Here is a 10,124-nt window from a genome sequence, read left to right as displayed (position 1 = left end):
GACAAGCCCTGGAATGTGTGTAGTTTTCCGCTCCAACCACTTCATGGAAACGCACCTAATTCAAATTTCTTTTTTGCAAACTTTCTAAAGATTTGCTTCACCTTTAAGATGGAATCGGGACTATTGTTAATGAAGATACTTGAATAAATACAAGTGAGCAATACTCAATCTGACTGGTTGATTACTAAAGTTGCTCCATTATTCTTTCCACAACCTTATTATAATATCTGAGTGCTAGGATACTAGAACAAACGCAACCAAAGTTTGCTTCTACAGGCTTTTTTTTATTTAAACATGTACTAGCTGCTACATGATTAATGAAAATGACTATAACCAAATGGGCGGTGGTGTTATCACGATGCCTGAGCCCACAATGCAATGAACAGGTGGGGGAGAGCATAACAAGCAGACTCAATACTCTTTCCACAGGAGGTGTCATCCTACGTGAACACAGGTGCGCTCATAACACTACTTATGGGTCCTTTTATGTATCGTGTGTAACAATCCTGCCTCGACCACGTTCCCTACCTGCTATGTTCTTTGTGTCGTTAGTGTAATGTCTGTCAGCTGTTTTGATTCGTAATTCTGTTCACCTATGTTCCGTGTTTTTGAGTTCCCTAGTTTCTTCGAAGTGTTTCTGTTCTTCGTTTTGTTGTAGGTTTGTCTTTATTCAAGGCTTTCTTCCTTGAATAAAGATATTTTTTGTACCCCGAGTCAGATCTCTGTATTTAGGTTCACCGTCCAGCGCAAAACTTGACAACGGGCAGCAGGGAGGATACACTCGTAACTATAATATACAATTACATACAGATTGATTCCTTTAACTTACTTGCAGTCTTGCTTGCAGACTTGCAGACATAGCCACTTTACCCATAGTGTATTGCTGTTTAACTTGGTCCCTCCTGCCATGGCTGACTTCAGTCATGACCAATCCTAAATTCTCCAAGCTGTTCAATCCCCCTCACCTTTGGTACCCTTGTATTATCCACCCACAATGCATTCTTCATCAGATGTGTATCCAAGGTGCTCAAGTGGAAATTCAAGAACATTAAAAAAAAAGTGTCCAAGGTTTGCCAGGGGAAATTCATACACATTCAATAAGAAATATTGTTAATATTTAAACAAAATACATACCTAATAATTGTTCTATTTGATAACATAACATCTCTCTATAACAACTCTGAGGTTGACCATTGGAGTTCTGCTTACTCAATAAACACTCGCCTTACTATAAAAAACAATTACACTTTCACAGGGAGATCAATTGAAGCAGGCCGAACAAACAATTACACATGGAGTTGTGCAAGACATGGGAGGTTAATCATTAGAAGATTAATTGAAGTTGATGCTTTAGCTGGTGTGAACCAACTCTCATGTTGAAATAATCAAATGATTAAACACGAATTAAGGAAATGAAAAGAATATTGATGTGACTGATTTTACTTGAATGTCGGCATCATTAAATAAGGAATTCCCGTGGCTTAAAACATCTAAATTAATATTTATAGACTGAATCGCACTCAGACAATACCACTCCCACTCACCAAAGTGTGATGATATAAAGATGTATACTGTGAATTAGTTACAGGTATCTTGTTTATCCTCTTTTGTACAACAACTACTTTCTGTTTTTTTATATATCCTCTATTATCTCTTAGTTTTTTGGGGTCAAACTTTCACCTAAAGCCACTCATTTACTGTACACTTGATTGGATGCCTGCGGGCATGAAGTCGTCGACACTGCGACACTGCATACACTGCAGAATGGAGGGCTATCTTAATTGAGTGTCACTATCAGGACTTCGAAACCAAAAAACTCAGCCCCAAAAATAACAAAACACACACACATTACAAATACACTAATAAGATCTGTTTTGCTTTGAAGAGGGAAATAATGACCACCCCAGCCCATCTAGATAAACAAAAGCCTTCAAACCCAATTAGAGCGGCCTGTTATAATAAATGAAAGGCACTCGATGTAATGGTTTGTTAATAATACACAACCGCCAGGGCTTTCTACAACAATTGTCTAATTAAGGGAGGCGGTTGGGATGTGACCCATTTCTAAACAAATAAAAAACAACAAAAAAACAACAACCATCTGCAACCATGTAACCAATCGTTTTCAATTCACCCGGCTCGCTCGAGAGGCCCGCGACAGACGACCGTTCGAGAGGAGGAAAGCGACGGACGGACGAACAGACAGACAGACGCGGCCCCTGGGCCGTAGCACTCGGCCTCGGTGGGGCCCAGGGGGGCCTACGCCCGCAGCGTGAGCGGGTGAGTGCCAACGTGCCACGGGTACGGTCGGGCGGAACAAGACACTTAATGGAAAGACAATGTCCTTTTGCTTTGGCATATAGGAGCTGTGTGTGATTAACCGGAGGCCAGGCGGCACGGACAGACGGTGATGCTGGGAGAGGCTGTGCCTGTGCCCAGCGATCCTCCCGCGTCTTTTGAGGATACGGCCGGGGCGACGCCACCTGTAGAATTTCCTTTTGGGCTTTTGATTATTACAGGAAACTAATTATGGGAGATCAAACATGGTAATTGCGGATTTTAATAGAAAAGAAGAAACCAAATATGCGATTGAACCCGATAGGACTTGACTCTGGGGTGTGTATCTACCTACTACACACCCCCTTAATCAAGGCCTACTTCTCATATATACCAGAAAGATGAGGAAGTAAGACCCAGTTTGTTGGAATAAATCAATCCACGTTCTCAAACATGATGACCGTGTTTGCTTTACATTTTGGTGTACGAGCAGTTAAACGATGAAGACACAAATCTAGGCAGATTATTCCTTTTATATGATTTATTTTTCGGGCTGCTTCCTTTGTATTAAGGTCTAGTGAAAAGGGAGCAGGATAAAGTGATGGCATGATGTGTTTGGAATGTTATTTAAAGCCTGGTTAACCACCTTGGCTAACCCTCAATGATCTGCAAAGTCCATCAGCACGCTGGGATTTGCGTTCGACAGTAATGGAATCGGCCAACATTGTTTACTGCCTGTCAAAGTAAGGTTATGCCGGAGCAGGGAGGTTCTAAGCACCGCGCGCCGTGGCTTACTGATGAATTTGCTTTGAGGTCAGAATAAATTGATATTTCACAGGAATGCTTTGCTCTTTGACTGTAGTGTTTTGTTGCTGTTCGGCATCGTCTCTCTCTCTCTCTCTCTCTCTATCTATCTCTCCTTCTTTCATGTGAGGAAGGGGGTAAGGCTGGTAATGTAATTAAAATAGCTGAACTGCAAAATGAAAGGAGATTCAAAGAGCATCGAGGACGGGGCTGTTACGAAGGTGTTATGAGATATACCTGACACAATCAATCACGGGAATCTGATCACAGATGTCCAAAGAATGGCCGGTGGGCAGGGAACACAAGTATTGCCATCGACTCCCGAGAATCCCCCCCACGGACGACCACTGGAATAAATACATTCTGTATTTATTCCATATTTATGATGAACACCCTCCTGTGTTTCCTAGGCATTTTCTTTTGATAAAAAAAGTCCAAGTGTGCAAGATGCAAGAATTGACATTTACAAGGCATCACTGTGATCTTTCACAAACATCAACACCATCCACTGTTTATTCTTTATATATTTCAGTGCTCTTCTATTCCGTTTCAATATGCAGTTTTTGTGTAGAAAGCCGTTTGGGGAATAGGTTAGCATGGTCTGCATGAGGTGATGAATAATGTAACCTTAAATATTAAACGTTCCTTATCAGTCAACATTCACCTTCAGACCAATGTAACGTTATTAAATATTGACGACCTTTATCATTTAGATGAGAGTTCCAATTGACAGTGAGCAAATCATTTGGCCGGAGAGATTCATGATAAGGATCTTTATGAGAATGATTGCTTGGTTAAATGGTGTCTGGATGCTGCAAAAAGAAGCCGGCAGGATGGGGAATAGGGAGCCACCTGCATGCCTAGTTATTAGCTGTAAGTGGGGCTGGATCCAAATATGCGAGCATTTTGTTGCAACATAAATTTCACTATGTGCCTGGAAGATGTAGCTGGTCTTATTCAACAAGTTATTTTGCAGATATTTTAAAGTTAACGTCATGTTAACTTTGTGACGTTAACAGCTACAATGAAAAGGTTTATGAAATGCCTCCACAAGCCCTTTTTCAGGTGAGACATTGATTGGTGGGCTGCTAGCTACTTTCTGTGGGTTTGTTATACTTTAAAAATATATATACAAAGAATACTAAAAGAACGTTATTGAAAAAAATAATAGAAATAATGAAGAATAAAAAGAATACCTAATTGTTGGTGGGTCAACTTGTACTGGAATTGATTTATAGTCCAACAAGGTTATTTGGTTAAGTTAGTTTTCACTGTTTCAGCCAACGTAGTCCAGAGTTATATAAAGTTTAGTCGACTTAGATATGTGGCGAGTAGCCAGAGGACATTCAGTCCCAAAAGTGCTAGAGATAGTGTCGGAATCAGCAATCCCTCCTGCCAGTACTCCAAAAATATTTCAGTCTTTCATTCTTTAAGCTTAGGTAAAGAATAGAATATGTGTTAGGTACTATGGCTCACACTTGGTCCTCACAAAGTTTAATTTTGGTTGTGTGCCTTCTGACGTTATCCGTGATGACCAGAGATGATAGCGCAAAGACAATAGTTGTCACCATTACAACCAAGAGGTAGTTGTGAGAATTGTTATAACTTCATTCATCCTGGTCAAGAGTTTCGAGATGCAGTCCAGTATACCCATCGTTAAAGAACCCTTTCTCTTGGGTTTCAAAGGTCAAAGTTTACTCTGAGAAGTCCTAACAGGATTCTGAATAATGAAAGGATTTAAGCGGCGTAGCAAGGTTGGTTAGCATCCCTAATGGTCTCATCTGATACTAGGTTATCCCATACTTTTTATTCTGCTCGCATTCAGACATTCCTCCTGCAACCATAACACCTGAGGCTTTATGTAGCACAAACCCAATTTGAGTTGGCTGACTTCATGTCAAATAACTTAATTAACTGTACTGAGAACATGAGTGAAAAGCATTAAGGAATTTATGAAATGAGAAATGACCCCAGTGTCTGCAGTTAAATCGGTGTGCTTATTTCTGTTAGCAATGCACATATTTACGCTATTGGTTCAGCTTTTGAGTACTTTCTTTTATATTTGGTCAATTGTTTTTGCCTTTATTTCCCTACTTTATTGTTGTATGGTCTGGACCAATCTCATGTCAATATACAATAAACAATATTGAGATGAAAAGTATCATAATATAAATAGGTTTATGTGTCAAAAGGAACATCACCTAACTCAACCTTTCAGTATTTTAAGATATTCATAATTTTATTTTGTTGGCAACTATGACAATTAAAACATCAGTTTGTGACGTTGGATATTTGTTCAAGCATGTTAACGAAATCAAGTCAGACATTAATTGCACACACAGAAGGAAGAAGCATTAATTAATTTCAGTCAAATTTTGATGAGAACGGAATCTGATTAGATTGTGAAATAAACCTTATGTACAGGCTTATGTTGGATGGCTACGTATCTACTAAACCAAAAACATATGCTATTAACTGCATCACTTTGGGATAAAAATTTAGTCTAGAAGCTGTGAAGCTAGCATACCAAATATGTTAAGCCTCAAGTTCCCTCTAACCACAATCTTTTAAATAAAAAAGACTTACCGGGGTTCCATTTAGACTTCACAAGGTATTTTATAAAGATTGTATTTAGTTGAGTAATTAGTTATATTTATACACCCAGGAACCGCGATGATAGTTGTTGCATTCAATATCGAAATAAAGAACACATTGTTCATCAACTGATGATTGATGATGCTTGTATTTTGTTTGTTTGTTTTGCAGAATAAAAAGATTGCCTACCTTCTTTTTGCCCTCTTCTACAATTACAATTAGGGCATTTAGCAGACGCTTTAATCCAAAGCAACTTACATCGGTTAATACAATCATTGACACACCGACAGCAGAGTCAACCATGCAGGCCGACAGCCAGCTCGTCAGGAGCAGTTAGGGTTAAGTGTCTTGCTCAGGGACACATCAGCACTCAGCTAGGAGGAGCTGGGGATCGAACTAGCAACCTTTCGGTTACAAGGCAAATGCTCTACCTCCTGTGGTATCAGATGGTACGGCGGCTGCGTGTTACCGGTGGCCTACGTGGTACCGTTTGTGCCTACACAACGCAGTTCTAAAACCAAATTTATGCCAGCACAGACTTGATTTCGTACCTTGTATTCATCAAATATGGTTTTGACCTTCTTAAAACTGAGTTTATTGACTTGAAAGTAGATATTCAAATAATATATCTACTGGAAAATAAAATTTGCTGTATTTGAGTAATCCAAACTCTTGGCATGACGAAAACAAAATCATTTAAGTTTTTACAAAATTGCCAAATCAGTGATGTATTTAACAAAAGGAAAATCATGTTTATTTTCCTTTTCTTTCGTTAATAAGCTTTCACTGGAGCAAAGCAGCAACCAATTAAAGAGACAAAGGGACAATGAGGGAATGGTATTTACTTCCTTCGGATAATTCGGCAGAAATCAAAGGAGCCATTCCTCCTTATTGTACATCCCGGGCTATAGCGTCGAGAGAGAGAGAGAGAGAGAGAGAGAGAGAGAGAGAGAGAGAGAGAGAGAGAGAGAGAGAGAGAGAGAGAGAGAGAGAGAGAGAGAGAGAGAGAGAGAGAGAGAGAGAGAACAATGGCGAAGAAAGCTGAGAATTTCTTCCTGCCAAGATTTTCTCTCTCTTGCTACAAATCAGCATTGTTAATAGATTTCTCACCCAGTGGTGTGCAGCTATATCCCGTCGCAGAAAACCTAATGCACCATGTCTGGGAGTCCCACTGGGATGACCCCACTCTCTGGCAAATTGCATTAGACTACATTATCCATGGTTCCTTTCTCTCTCTCTCTCTCTCTCTCTCTCTCTCTCTCCTCCCCCCTTTCTTGGAGACAAACTCTACTGATAATGAAGAAGAAGGAAAAAGCTCTCGGATCGTGTTTTGTGCTTGACAAGTAGTTTGAATGTTGCTTATTTGATCTGTAGGTTGGTACTGCTATTGATGTGGGCAATTAGAGGTGACACAACAGGTCGGGAGACATCGAAGCATTTTGTCCTACATTGTGATTTTTCTTTGCCAGTATTGGAGTACTGACTATGAATTTAAAGTTTATTTATACCCGAGTTCTGCCAATCCCCAATGAGATTTGGCTTCAATCAGCAAATCAGCTTCATAAAAATCCAAAACCATGCAGATTGCTGCTCTTACAATAGCAAAAGTTATTTCGACAGCAGAGTCCCAACTGTTTTACAATTTATTTAACAGCAACTAAACATGCATAATTATCCTGCCTTATAATGTGTTCACCTAATGCATTATGCTAACCAGAACGATAGCTAGAGGAAATAAGCTGAATATACAACCGAGCAGTGGACCGGGTCTTAAAGGGATTGACGTGTGAAGCAATCTCTCCAACGCAGTTATCGTGAGTAAAAATATTTGACTAAACGGAATGGCTCTAGGGTGTCAACGCAGAATAAACACTTCACTAGGCTTTGGAAATGGATGACAATGTCCCACCAGCAAAAAGGCAGATGGTTTCACATATTGCCTTACAGAAGGCAGAAATAACAACCCACTGTGAGACATGCTTCGGGGATATTGATTTTAATTAATGTCCAAGATTATGGGAATGAGCCATAAAATAATAACATATTACTGTGTGTAATTGATCATTTACAGAAGCGATCCACAGGTCCCAAGGGAATAATTAGTGTCTTTTTTGAGGATATTATTCATTCCACTGCTTGGCAAGCTAAATCCCATTCCTTTAGGAAAATAAGTTCCATTTAATGTTGCAGAAAAACAATATAAAGTTAGCCAAAACTATCTTCACATGTATTTTCATGAGGTATTTCCTGCACCTGCTAAGCATGACTCAATATCAGTCAAACTCAGGCTTGATTGGCACAGTTTTCAATGACTTATACCAGCGCTTCCCTCTGTATTGGCCCTTTCAAATATCAAGTGGGGACCTAACATTCTGGCATGGTCCCGATGAGCAAGGATTAATAAAGGAGAGGATTGGCACTTGAGAAAAAAAACATCCATGTGGAGGAAGTACATTTTAAGACTTACTTGACATTTTGAAAGACCATATACTTAACAAACGGGGGAGTTTGTTGTGAATAGGATGACGGTAAATGAAAAGGAAATGGAATGAACAGAAGTGATATTTCTCAGAAAAGCATATTCAATTTCAGCATGGAGAAGGCTATACTTTTGCTGTTTGATGTAAGCAGTTTCTTGAATACCTTCTCACCTGAGAGCTAGTTGAAGTCTCACACAATTTGGTGATTTTTTTGATGATCCTGTCTACGTGTAACTTTAGTTTGATAGTATTTTGTGTTTTTTGCTATGTGCTGGTCTGAAAATACTATATGGTTTAATCTTGTCAAAAGTGACCATTGTTAAATGCCAACCTGAATTTCAGTACAGTACCTTCAACTATACACATTCAAATAATCAAGCATTGAGGAATCATTCATTCCCTCAAAAAATCTTTTACAACTCACCTTAACCATCCACTCTGTCTTGTATGTAATCAAGTGCTATACTTCAACCCTTTCGTGCAATGTCTTGTTTTGACATTGTGGCAACTCCTTCACTCGTACAAAGAAATACAAAATATATTAAACTCACAAAAAATACAGTGCACTGCAAACGTCTTGTATTATATGAAAAATATGTGATTCAGATTAAATAGTTATATGGTCCACATGTTTTATATCCCAGTATGCTTGTGTATGAGTGCAAATTTGTATAATTTGTGTATCTATAACCTTGATGAAACCATGATTTATGTAAGCAACCATGTTTTATGTTGCCGACTACGTTTACAACAAGGGATTCAAGTGTGTATCCATAAACACTGGAGGAACGCCATTCAGTGGATTTTTGCAAATTCTCTATTCAACGTACTGCTGTATTATGGAAACACTTTGCCCTAAATGTGTTCTTCTTTCTACAAAGACCTGTGGATAACAGCTATGATGTGAACGCATGCTGTGCTGAACTCGCCGACACATAAGCCTCCCCTGGCTGATGTAACTAGACAGCACAGTTAAGGGCTGTTATATAAATATATATATGAGAGAGAGGGAGAAAGAGAAAGAGAGAGAGACACACAGAATTCGCTCAGCCATGTAAATTACTCTCCAGTAAGAGGCAAAATAAGAAAAACACCTGCCTGCATACATACCCCTCAAATCCTCTGCTATAGGTAGAGGTGAGCTATGCGGACACATGCTTCCCCATGGAGAACGCTTCCTCACCCAAATAAAATGTGTACGCCACAGACACAATAGAGACTGAGTTAAAACAGGGTTTGTGAACCAATTCCAAGAACACGTTAGCGTAAAATAGGATTTCAATTTTAACAAGCTTTCACGCTATTAGGGGCTTTTATTTAATTATTTATTTTCTATCTGTGTTCCCCCAATAGCCATGGCTATGACTGCCTTATTTATGCATTTCAGAAACCTGGTCATGGTTTCTGAAATGCTTCTTAATGTATAGGGTTGTCACTTTTGGATGCGTTTCAACCTTCTATAGCAATTGCGTCTGTATACTACCAGTGTTTGTGTTGTGATACGTTTGCGGATATAACTCTATGCTTGGTGTGCGCAAAATTGACATAACATCATGCTCATTATTGCATTTGTATATTTTGTCAAGCAATCACTGTATGGGCAAAGGGGTCAAAAAATTGGGGCACTCCACAATCAACAGGAAAAGGCCATCAGAGGCACGGACATATGCCGTTCTCAGGCAAATTCAGCTGGGCAGAAGTGATAAGTCACCCAGGCTCAGGTGACTCTCTTGAGGCCGTCTACTGCAGCGCGGGCCCCTGGTTGTTGGAAGAAGAGTGTTCCGGCAAACTCGCTGTGCATTGTGCTCTGTTTGTTTGTTTTACACTTTGACTTTTCCCCAACACACACACAGTATATGAGATGATTTGTTTACGAATGTGGACCCCCACCTCAGGCCCCTCACATCAAGAGGAGGAGGGGAATGAGGAGGAGGAGAGGGAGGAGGTAGAGGATGGACAGACAATGTT

This window comes from Pollachius pollachius (assembly GCF_949987615.1).
Source record: "Pollachius pollachius genome assembly, chromosome: 6".
NCBI lineage: Eukaryota > Metazoa > Chordata > Actinopteri > Gadiformes > Gadidae > Pollachius > Pollachius pollachius.
The sequence above is the reverse complement of the archived record's forward strand: the minus strand, read 5'-3'. Positions refer to the sequence as shown.